Below are 10,713 nucleotides of genomic sequence, written 5' to 3'. Positions count from 1 at the left end.
TAGGCATCACGTCCGTGTTAAGTAGACCGATTCCTGCCTGCATCTACTACTATTACCCCACATCGACCGCTATCCAGCATGCATCTAGAGTATTAAGTTCATAAGAACAGAGTAACGCCTTAAGTAAGATGACATGATGTAGAGAGATAAACTCAAGCAATATGATGAAAACCCCATCTTTTTACCCTTGATGGCAACAATACAATACGTGCCTCACTACCCCTACTATGTCAATGGGTGAGGACACCGTAAGATTGAACCCAAAACTAAGCACCTCTCCCATTGCTAGAAGACCCAATCTAGTTGGCCAAACCAAACCAATAATTCGAACAGAAATACAAAGGTATTTGATCATGCATATAAGAATTCAGAAAAGCCTCAAATAATATTCATGGATAATCTGATCACAAATCCACAATTGATCAGATCTCGACAAACACACCACAAAAGAATATTACATCGGATAGAACTCCAAGAACATCGAGGAGAACATGGTATTGAAGATCATAGAGAGAGAAGAAGCCATCTAGGTACTAGCTATGGACCCGTAGGTCTATTGTAAACTACTCACGCTTCATCGGAAAGGCAATATACTTGATGTAGATGCCATCCGTGATCGAATCCCCCTCCTGCAGGGTGCTGGAAAAGGGCCCAAGATGGGATCTCACGAGAATAGAGGCTTGCAACGGCGAAAAAGTATTTTTGTGGATGCCTCTAGGGTTTTGGGAATATATGTGAATATATAGGCCAACAAACAAGGTCAGGGGGTCCTCGAGGGGGCCACAAGCCAGGAGACGCCCCCTAGGGCACACCCCTATGGCTTGTCACCACCTCGGGGATCTTCTGACTTGGACTACGTGTCCCTTGGGTGTCTTCTGGTCCAAAAAAATCATTGTGAAAGTTTTATCCCGTTTGGACTCCGTTTGATATTCCTTTTCCGTGAAGCTCAGAAACAAGGGAAAAACAGAAACTGGCACTGGGTTCTAGGTTAATAAGTTTGTCCCAAAAATAATATAAAATAGCATATTGATGCATATAAAACATCCAAAACAGATAATATAATAGCATGGAACAATAAAAAATTATAGATATGTTGAAGACGTATGAGTCACCAACATACATAACTCATATAATACTATATCGTCAACGAATGTTAAGCGTGCGGATCCTACAGGTTCGAGAATGATGTAGACATGACTGAGACACTTCTCCGGTCAATAACCAATAGCTAGACCTGGATGCCCATATTGGTTCCTACATATGCTACGAAGATCTTTATCGGTCAAACCTTTATGACAACATACATAGTTCCCTTTGCTCGTCTGTCGGTGGGAACGACACCTATGGGATCAACGGAATCCATATTGTGGTCGGCGGGAACAACACCTGGGCATGAGGTTGTGAGACGAGTGGTTCTAAGAGCCAGCACAAAGGTCGTTTACCCAGGTTCGGGCCGTGGAGATCACGTAATACCCTAGTCCTGCTTTGGTGTGTATATGAATGTTCTTGAGATAGCTACGGTGCGTCACTTTCTCAAAAAAGCCGAATCCCTCTCCAGTACGCCTCGGGCCTCCTTTTATAGTCAAAGGAGGTGCTATAGTGGCACACAGGAGGTGGAAAGGGTACAACGTACAAGCTTATAGCTTGTTATTATGAGACAAGATGCATTAAATGCAACCCTAAGGTGTCCCCTCGCTTTATTGCCGCCTCGCCCTGCTTCGACATGCGTCCAGGCCAGCAGGGCGGGCAGCGCCATGTAGGCTGGCAGGCTGCTGAGCTGGTGCAGTGGCGGTGTCTTCATGAAGATCTGCATGTCACCACGCATGTGCTTGCCGAGTTGGCCTTGGGACCGCACGTCGCCACGCAGGTGCTCGCCTGGCTGGCTGGGCTGGCAGCTGCATGGGAACAGCGGTGGGGTCTTGGTGCAGGCGAGCCTGGCCGCGGCCCTGCTGATGCCCTCGGCAAGGGTCTTGCCGGGGCACCACGGTCGTCCCCGGCAAGGATGTTGCCGAAGGTCTCGTCTTCTGGTCCTCATTTAATCTTGTGTATTAATGATCTTCACAAAGATCTGCATGCCATCGTGGAGGTGCCTCCCAAGCCTTGGTTCTAATGTTGTTGATGATGTTGGAAACCTCAGGCTCAAGGGTGGCTTGCTCCGCTGGTGTTGGGCAAGTTGCCCCAGCAAGGTCCTTGCCGGGGCCGTGGAGGCCGCCCCGGCAAGGGTCTTGCCGGGGGAGTCCACCTCGCCCTCTTGCTCTTTGTGTCTCTGTCTTGGCATTGCTTTGATCGTCTCATGGCCTTGGCTTCCCTCCTTTGCCCTGCTAAGTGTGGCCGCAGGTGTGGCTCTCACCGCTCGCGCACAGGTAAAGGGGTGCAAAGTAGAGCCCCTAATTTTGTACACCGACAGGAGCCCCCGGGCCCGGGCCACACAAAAGCGCAACACGTTGTTGGGCTAGGCCCAGAACGGTGCGCGGGCAGGTGGGCCCGATTTTAGCAGGATAACTCTTCCGCCCGGTGCGCTTTCCCACGACCCGCATTGAATGCACGATGTGGAGAGCCGTGCATGACGTGGGAGGCATGTGTGGGGCGTTTGCTGTACGCAGGCGTCACGTCATAGTAAATGGTAAAGAGGTGGTCCGCACCTTCCTCATAAAAAGGAATAACCACAGGCGCGCTGCTCATTTACCCTCTACGCTTTCTCCAATCTCGGCACCGTTGTCCCATCTTCTTCTTCCTCGAGCTCTCGCTTCCGCTCGCCGCTGCCGCGCCCCCGTTGCTCTTGATCCTCTGCCTCCGCCTAGCCGCCATGGCACCCAAGACTGGCAAGGGCAAGGGCAAGGGGGCGGCCAAGGATGTCGTGGAGAGGGAGGCGCCGGAGAACAAAGCGGCGGTGTGGCAGGCGCAGTTCGCCTACTTCTCCCCGTCGTCGGTCGAAGTGTTCCATCTCAAGGATTTCTTTAGGCCTCTGTTGGCGGTAGAGACGACAGGGCACCCTGCCACGCGCATCATCCCCGCCAACTGCGGCGAGGCCGGCCCAAATCGGTACCCCTTCTTTGTCAATTTCTTATCCTGCAGGCTCATCCCCGTCATTAGGACCTCACGCCGAACGCCGTGGCGTGCATGGAATTCTTCGCCCATCTCTGCGAGGGCTTCGTTGGGGTGCTTCCCAGCATGGAGCTCTTCCGCCACTACTTCTCCCCCCACCTCCAGCCAGGGGGCGCCCTCTCCGGAAGCATCTCCTAGATCCCGAGGGTCCAAGGGAGTGGCACATATTCGGAGGGTTCCCACAAGGAGAGGTGGGAGGAGTGGCAAGGTCGGTTGTGCTGGATCGAGGAGAAGAATCCGCCGGAGTCCTGCCAGGTTCGCCGGAGCCCGCCGATTCACGGCGAGGACTGGAGCGATGTCGATGCTGACGACGCGAAGATCTCGATCGCCATCACCAGGATCTGTCACCTCACCACGGCCGGGCTCACCCTTGAGATGATCGGGGCGGACTTCATCCGCCGCCAAATCGCCCCGTTGCACAATAAGGGGAGGCCGGCCTGGGACTTCAGGAACGCGGCCGACATCATTGGGCTCCGCCCCAGCCTAAAGCACAACTTCACGGTGATGGGACACGCCCAATTCTACTAGAGGCTCTTCCAGCTTGACGTGTTCGCCGACGGCAGGGTGGAGAGGACCGGCAGGGCCGCGAAGGCCGGCAAGGTCATCAAGGGGCCCTTATTTGGATTGCCGCCGGGCGTGTTCCCGCTGAGCAACAACACATGCCAGGCCGCCATTCTTGAGATGATGCCGGTCTTCAACGCGCACGGCCTCGACCCGTCCTGGGTCGAGCCCCGGGCACATGAGGCACAAGAGTTCTTCGACAACTTGTTGGAGGGCTTCGACCGTGACGAGCCGCTGCTCATCGCGGACACCACCCAGGTGGAGATTGACTACATTGCCGCCTGGGTGGCGGAGGCGCAGCTCGCCATGGAGGCTGGTAGCGCTGGCGGCATGGAGGATGAGGATGGTGCAGCCACAGAGGAGAGGGAGCTCGCCCGATGGGCGGGGGCTTCCAGGGACTCCAGCAGCGCCAACACCGGGGCCCCTCTCGTCGAGGAGGTGGACGAGGAGTCGACCGAGGGAGAGGCCGAGGCCGACGATCCTCCGGTCATGAGAAGAGGGCGTGTCCTATGGTGGGCCAGCTCTGGCGAGCCGGTCCGGCCTAGGAGGACTGAACTGCGGCAAGGGGCCCAGGGGGAGTCCATGTGCCAGACAGGGGCCGCGGTAGTGAAGAAGGCGGCGAAGACCACAGTGTCGAAGAAGAAAGCGACCGCCTCTTCTTCGTCCAAGCATCGCTAGACTCCATCCCCTTCCCCTCCTCCCGCAGATGTTGACCCGGAGGTCGCCTTCGACCTTGGGTCCCTCAGCCCAAGGAGGAAAAAGAGGGCAGCGGAAGAGGAGGCGAAGGACGAGTAAGTGTCCGTCCTTTATCATGTCCGTTCTTCCAGACTGCATTACTTTTCATGACCTGTTTTCATCTTCGCAGGGACAGGGAGATGCTGGCCCAGAGGGTGGCGAAGATGGCCAAGGCATCGGCGAGCGACCAGCCACCCGCGGGTGCTTCGCACACGCTGGTGGTGGAGATCAGCTCGGACAGCAGCCCCCGGCGCAGCCCCCAGCATACATCCACCACCTACTCCTGATCAACGTGCGTCGGGGTATGATCTTCTAGCACTACCTTGTCGTGGCTGCAGGAGGAGGACGGCAGCATGAGGAGCCACCGAGGGCCACCTCCAACACGCCGCCCCCATCAACCACACCGCCCCGAGGGGTGTCCCCGGCAAGGGAACCAAGCACCGAGCCCATGCGCACGGAGGAGGAGGAGGTGGACTTGGGCACTGGTGGCTCCGTCCCGGGAACAGATCTTGGCGGGGAGGGGGCCACTTCTTCTTAGCCCGACACGGGTAAGTCACCCGCTTTTTGTTCCTGCTTTTTCTTCTGTCTTTTTTTTCGAACCTTGATCTTGGCCTTGCCTCATTCTCTTTTCCAGCATCCAGATCCTCCCTTGGCGGACCAGGAGGACATTGACACCGTCATCACAGAGGTCGCCAAGGACGCCAAGGACGAGGCCGACAAGATCGCCTCCGAGGAGACCGCCGCTGAGGATGCCACCGAGGGGTCTGCCGAAGAGAGCGGGAAGGCTGCTGCTGAGGAGGCCGGCACGGGTACTGCCGAGGAGGCCGACAAGGGGCCTGTTGGGGAGGCCGGCAAGGCCACTGCCGAGGAGGAGGTGGTTGACGATCAACCCTCCTCCTCTGCTGCCTCTGGCTCGAGCAGGTACCTGAAGTTGGGTGACGACATGTTCGTCCACCTTCCAGGGACAGCGGGCAGTAGGTCACCGGCCGAGGGGGAGGTGTTTGATGATGAAGTGCTCGCCACCGTCGGGCTCGAGGTTGTCGACGGACCGAGCTCCAGTGGCGGCGGTACCCAGGAGAGAAACTTCTCCGGGCCATGAGCGCCAGCTTCTAGAAGCTCCAGGCACTCCACCGCACCCGACTAGACAAGGCAAAGTCCAAGGAGGTGGCGGCGGGCAAGGCGGAGGCGAATCTCGAGGAGTGCGTCGCCGAGGTGCAGGCCTGGTTCCGCCAAGACCATGAAGAGTTGAAGGCCGCCCAAGACCAGCTGGCCGAGCGCAAGCAGGAGCTTATTTTGAAGCAGGCTGACATCAAGAAGGCCCAGGAGGCGGCGAGGGAAGAGGTTACCAAGGCCGAGGCCGCCCGGTCCCAGTGTCAGGCTGATCTGAACTCCCAGGAGGAGGATCTCGTCGCTCGTGAGGCGGCGCTCTCCGCCACACTTCGCGGCAAGGACGAGGAGGTCGATAAGCTCGTCGTGCAGCGGACCCGGGAGCTGGAGCAGAAGCACCAAGAAACACTTGATGCCCAAGCTCAGGCTCACAGCGACAAGGTGAAGGAGCTAGAGGCGGAACGGGATGGCCTGAAGAACAGGGCTGAGCAGCTGGCGAAGGAGAAATGCACGGTCAACTGCACCTTGACGGAGGCGAAGACCGCAGTCTTTAACAAGGCCGAGCTTCTCACTCACGCCAACGACTCCATCAAGGACCTGAAGCTAAAGCTGGAGGGTCTTGAGGGGACGCTTTTGAAAATCCTGGGAGGAGACCCTGGCCAAGAACCTGGAGACGGAGAGGCAGTTGCAGAAGAACAACGCCGCCAATCATGAAGATTTTGTGAAGGGCGAGAACCTCTGGATCAGCCGCCTCGCCGACATCGCCTACAGGATCACCGAGAAGCTGGGAGCTATGGGGATGTCGAATGTGAGGTACACCCCATAGCCAAACGTGAGCCCCAACGCCAGGCTGACCCTGTTATTCGAGGGCATTCTTGGAGCCCTGGAGCATTTCCACTCTAACAAAGCAAGATCTCTGGCCAGTGAGGCCCGGCTGCTTTGCCGGGGTGCCCTGACCAAGGTTCTCACCAAGGTGGCGTAACCCCAACCTCGACTTCGACACTGTGCTGGAGAGCTTGGCGGAGGATGTGGACCTCGCGCTACTCAAGGAGCATATCAAGCCCATCATCAGCCGTCTCGACGGGATCGAGAGGATCGAAGGCCAGCGCCGGGACTAGGCACCCCGTTTCTTTTTGCCGCTGCAGGTTCACGACCAAGACAATTCATATATTTAGTTAGCACCGCAGCAACAATTGATGTAATATAACCCTGCAATACTTTTGAAATGATGCATGTTATCTTCCAATTCGATATTTCTATGTATGTCCACCCTATGTTAATTGGGTAGGCTTGCCGGCGCTTAAACCCATGCCGCGACACCTCGAGGACGGATCCCCAATAGCCTGCCGGGTGTGCGTGCTGCTAGGCATAGCCACCTTGCCGTTCTCACCGTGGCCGCTCGAGCTGTCGAGCGGACTCGAGACAGAATGAGAGTGTTTCCAATAGCAGAAGGCTACCCTGCCGTTCTCGACGCAGCCGCTCGAACTGTTGAGCAGACTCGAAACAGAACGAAGGCATTGCCACTAGTGGAAGGGCCCCATTGCATGCAGGTTTCGTATACAGAGAGAAAGATCCCCAAGGAGAATAACCTTATATAAAAAGAATTGCCCAAAGTTTTTGCCTGACTTAGCTTTTCTGTCGCCGCGCGAGCGTTTACTGCACCCGCAGATGATGTCGCCCGTTCGATCGCCTCCTTCCTTGGAAACCAAGGTGATGAAGGACTGCTAGACTAGCTGGTAGACCAGATTCTCACAACTGCGCCCCTACCTAGTACGCCCAAGATGTCGGTGGGAACGACACCTATGGGATCAACGGAATCCCTACTGTGGTCGGCGGGTGCGAGGTTGTGAGAAGAGCGGGTCTAAGAGCCAGTAGAAAGGTCATTTACCCAGGTTCGGCCCGCGGAGATTGGGTAATACCCTAGTCCTCCTTTGGTGTGTATATGAATGTTCTTGAGCTAGCTACGGTGCGTCACTTGCTCAAAAAAGCCGAATCCCTCTCCAGTACGCCTTGGGCCTCCTTTTATAGTCGAAGGAGGTGCTACATTGGCACACAGGAGGTGGAAAGGGTACAGTGTACAAGCTTATTGCTTGTTATTATGGGATAAGATGCATTAAATGCGCCCCTGAGGTGTCCCCTCGCTTTATTGCCGCCTAGCCCTGCTTCGACACGCGTCAATGCCAGCAGGGCGGGCAACGCCATGTAGGCTGGTAGGCTGCTGAGCTGGCGTGGTGGCAGTGTCTTCACGAAGATCTGCATGTCACCACACAGGTGCTTGCTGAGTTGGCCTCGGGACCTCACGTCGCCATGCAGGTGCTCGCCTGGCTTGTTGGGCTGGCAGTTGCATGGGAACAACAGTGGGGTCTTGGTGCGCGCGGGCCTGGCCGCGGCCCCGCTGATGCCATCGGCAAGGGTCCGGGGCACCGCGGTCGTCCCCGGCAAGGATGTTGCCGGAGGTCTCGTCTTCTGGTCCTCATCTGATCTTGTGTGTTAATGATCTTCACAAAGATCTACATGCCATCATGGAGGTGCCTCCCGAGCCTTGGTTCCAATGTTGTTGATGATGTTGGAAACCTCGGACTCAAGGGTGGCACACTCCGCTGGTGTTGGGAAAGTTTTCTCGGCAAGGTCCTTGCCAGGGCCGTGGAGGTTGCCCCGGCAAGGGTCTTGTCGGGGGAGTCCACCTCGCCCTCTTCCTCTTTGTGTCTCTGTCTTTGCGTTGCTTTGATCGTCTCGTGGCTTCGACTTCCCTCCTTTGCACTGCTAAGTGTGGCCGCAGGTAAGGCTCTGACCGCCCACGCACCCATAAAGGGGTGCAAAGTAGAGCCCCTACTTCTGTACACCGACACCGTCGATATGTTACTTGCCTGAGATTCGATCGTCGGTATCTCCATACCTAGTTCAATCTCGTTACCTGTAAGTCTCTTTACTTGCTCCATAATACATCATCTTGTAACTAACTCCTTAGTCACTTTGCTTGCAAGCTTCTTATGATGTTGTATTACCAAGAGGGCCCAGAGATACCTTTCCGTCATACAGAGTGATAAATCCCAATCTCGATCAATCCCAACTCACAGACACCTTCGGAGATGCCTGTAGAGCAAATTTTTGATCACTCAATTGTGAAGTAACATTTGATACACACAAGGCATTCCTCCAGAGTCCGGGAGTTGCATGATCTCATGGTCGAAGGAACATGTATTTGACATTAAGAAAGGAGTAGCAATAAATTGAATGATCATATGCTATGTTAAACGGTGGGTCTTGTCCATCACATCATTATCCTAATGATGTGATCCCGTTATCAAACTACAACTCATGTCTATGTTCTGGAAACATTAACCATCTTTTGATCAACGTGCTAGTGTAGTAGAGGCTTACTAGGGACTTGGTATTTGTTTATGTATCCACACATGTATTTAAGTTCCCGATCAGTATAGTTATAGCATGAATAATAAACCTTTATCATGATTAAGGTATAATAGTAACCACTTTATTATTGCCTCTAGGGCATATTTCCAACAGTCTCCCACTTGCACTAGAGTCAATAATCTAGATTACATAGCAATGAATCTAACACCCATGGAGTCTTGTTGTTGATCATGTTTTGCCCGTGTAAGAGGTTTAATCAACGGATCTGCCACATTCAGCTATGTATGTACTTTGCTTCACATGTAGATCCCGCCACGATGCTATGCTTCGAACTGCACCAACTGACAGCTCCACTATTCAATAAATACGTATCCGGTTTGCGACTTAGAGTCATCCAGATCTGTGTCAAAACTAGCATCGACGTAACCCTTTATGATGAGCTCTTCGTCACCTCCATAAACGAGAACCATATCCTTGGTCCATTTCAGGTACTTTAGGACATTCTTGACTGCTGTCTAGTGATCCACTCCTAGATTACTTTGGTACCTCCTTGCCAAACTTATGGCAAGGCACACATCAGGTCTAGTACACATGATGGCATACATTATAGAACCTATGCTGAGGCATAGGGAATGACTTTCATTCTCTCTCTATCTTCTGTCATGGCCGGACTTTGAGTCTGACTCAATTTCACACCTTGCAACACAAGCAATAACCTTCCTTTGGCTGATCCATTTTGAACTTCTTCAGAACTTTGTCAAGGTATGTGCTTTGTGAAAGTCCTATTAAGCCTCTCGATCTATACCTATAGATCTTCATGCCCAATATGTAAGCAGCTTCACCGAGGTCTTTCATTGAAAAAATCTTATTCAAATATCCTTTTATGCTATCCAGAAATTCTATATCATTTCCAATCAGCAATATGTCATCCACATATAATATCAGAAATGCTATAGATCTCCCGCTCACTTTCTTGTAAATATAGGCCTCACCATAAGTCTGTATAAAACCAAATGCTTTGATCACCTCATCAAAGCGTATATTACAACTCCGAGATGCTTGCACTAGCCCATAGATGGATCATTGGAGCTTGCACACTTTGTTAGCACCCTTAGGATCGATAAAACCTTCTGTTGAATCATATACAACTCTTCTTTAAGAAACCCATTAAGGAATGAAGTTTTGATGTCCATTTGCCAGATTTCATAACCATAAAATGTGGTAACTGCTTACATGATTCTGACAGACTTAAGCATCACCACGGGTGATAAAGTCTCATCATAGTCAACCCCTTGAACTTGTCAAAAACCTTTTATGACAAGTCGAGCTTTGTAGACAATGCAATTACCATCAACGTCCATCTTCCTCTTGAAGATCCATTTATTCTCAATGGCTTGCCGATCATCGGGCAAGTCCACCAAAGTCCATACTTTGTTCTCATACATGGATCCTATCTTAGATTTCATGGCCTCAAGCCATTTTTCGGAATCTTGGCTCATCGTGGCTTCTTCATATTTTATAGGTTCGCCATTGTCTAACAACATGACTTCCAGGATAGGTTACTGTACCACTCTGGTGTGATACGTGTTCTGGTCGACCAATGAGGTTTAGTAGTAACTTGATCTGAACTTTCATAATCATCATTTGCTTCCTCTCTTGTTGGTGTAGGCATGACGGGAATGGTTTTCTCTAATATGCTACTTTCCTATTCGAGAGAAGGTACAACTAACTCATAAGGTTCTACTTTCCCTCCCACTCACTTATTTTGAGAGAAACTACTTCTCTATAAATGACCCATTCTTAGCAACAAAGATCTTGCCTTCGGATCTGTGG

Source organism: Triticum aestivum, chromosome 7B (genome assembly GCF_018294505.1).
Source record: "Triticum aestivum cultivar Chinese Spring chromosome 7B, IWGSC CS RefSeq v2.1, whole genome shotgun sequence".
NCBI classification, from domain to species: domain Eukaryota; kingdom Viridiplantae; phylum Streptophyta; class Magnoliopsida; order Poales; family Poaceae; genus Triticum; species Triticum aestivum.
Note: the sequence above shows the minus strand (reverse complement) of the source record.